This window comes from Aplysia californica, unplaced genomic scaffold (assembly GCF_000002075.1).
Source record: "Aplysia californica isolate F4 #8 unplaced genomic scaffold, AplCal3.0 scaffold00537, whole genome shotgun sequence".
Taxonomy (NCBI): Eukaryota; Metazoa; Mollusca; class Gastropoda; order Aplysiida; family Aplysiidae; genus Aplysia; species Aplysia californica.
In genome coordinates this window covers 174,699-176,354 of record NW_004797807.1, presented here as the reverse complement: position 1 = coordinate 176,354, position 1,656 = coordinate 174,699, and positions in this window count along the sequence as shown.

The window sequence follows — 1,656 nt, the reverse complement described above, 5'->3', positions numbered from 1 at the left end:
GGGGGGGGTCTGAATCTATGAATTCTCGCTCAAGAAATGTTATGTTTAAATTCAAATTATAAAGTAGAACAAAAAATGAGAAAGAAATTAAACGTAATGTAGGAACAATTCTATTGTAGAAAGACTGAAACAATTGTTCTCCCTCCTGTAAATGTTTACTTTCTTTGCGTTTTTATTTTCATTTATTTTTTGTATAGTCTTTTGTAAGTGTTTGATAGCACTCGCAACTGCATAAGGTCATATGAGGGCACGGGACACATTAAACATTTTCAGTAGGTTGGGAAATTTTGAATTTTGCCCGGGTGGCGGCCGAAGCCTACTCGTATCGATTTTGGACCACCAAGGGATCTTTAACGTGCGCAACTTGCACCGGGACCTAAGACATTTTTCGAACTTATCCGAGAAGACAAAGTGTTAGATCTTACCTAACATAAGATCAGGGGTGTGGTTGAAAGACAGCAGTAAGAGGAAGCCAGCGAGCAGCAGTAGAAAGGCGTCAGAAAGAGTCAGGAGCCCAAAGGAGGGGGCAAAGGAGGTGGGAGGCAGTGGGCAGAAAGTGGAGACGAAAGCAAATGACATAATATTGTTATAGAGCAGGAAAGGAGGTGAAAGGAGAAATTTTTAGAAAAAAAAAATTCCCTTCGCTATCCGGTTTCGAAACCGGGACCTGTTGAGTGAGAGGCGAACACCGTAACCTCTCGACCCCCGAAAGCCCCCTGTCTGGGCGATTTAGTAGATTCCAACACCTTGCTGACAATATAATAGGTGTCGCGACACGCTGGAATCAGGCGCTGGTCAATTTTTGGGCAAGTGGAATTATTGATATCATCTGAAAGCTTATTTATTTGCTTTGCTTCCAATGAAATAAATATCCAGCTATCTTGAATACACCTCAAGATATTTGCGACTGGAGGAAGTGGGGTCGCCTGGTTTCAGTGACGAAAGCGAGAAAATGGCCGCCAAAGTTTGGTAACTCCAATAGCTAATTTGGTCCTTGAAAACAGAAAAATGACATATTGTGTGCCTTTAATCATTGTTTTTCAGTACATTTTATATGGACATAGAAGAGGTTGAGCCCAAAAATAAAAACTCTATAAAAATTTCCAAACTTTGGGAAAAATGCCTGTTTCTCCGATTTCAACATTTTGACGAGCGCCTGTTTCACCAGGTTGCCTCATGATCCTTTCGAATAGGAATATTCGTACTTGGGTGTACGGCGTGAAACGCCAGCGATTGATTATATTGTGTCCTTTCTACGATTAGTTAAAGTTTATTCAGGATTATGGAGGTTTTCGATGGCTGCACTGTGTTAAATCTAGGATCACCATTTCTTATTTCTTACCTTTAAGGGGGAGGGGGGGAGCTACACCCCCAAAATCAAAATTCGGCTCAAAATCATGGAATTTGAGTTGTAGGCATTTTTAGCTTCCTCAGCTTCTCCTACAACTATTTCATTGCATAAGAACCCCCAAAAACCGTATTTTTCCCCATACCGGGCATGTTTGTAACCGCCATTTCCTCATAAAGTCAGTATTTTATTTTTCTTTATCGGCCGTTTTCTCAAAATGCGACTTTTCTCTATACCTTTTTGAATAACTCCACCATTTTTCATCCAATCTTCATGAAATTTTCACAGAATGAAGAGAAGAGGTAATA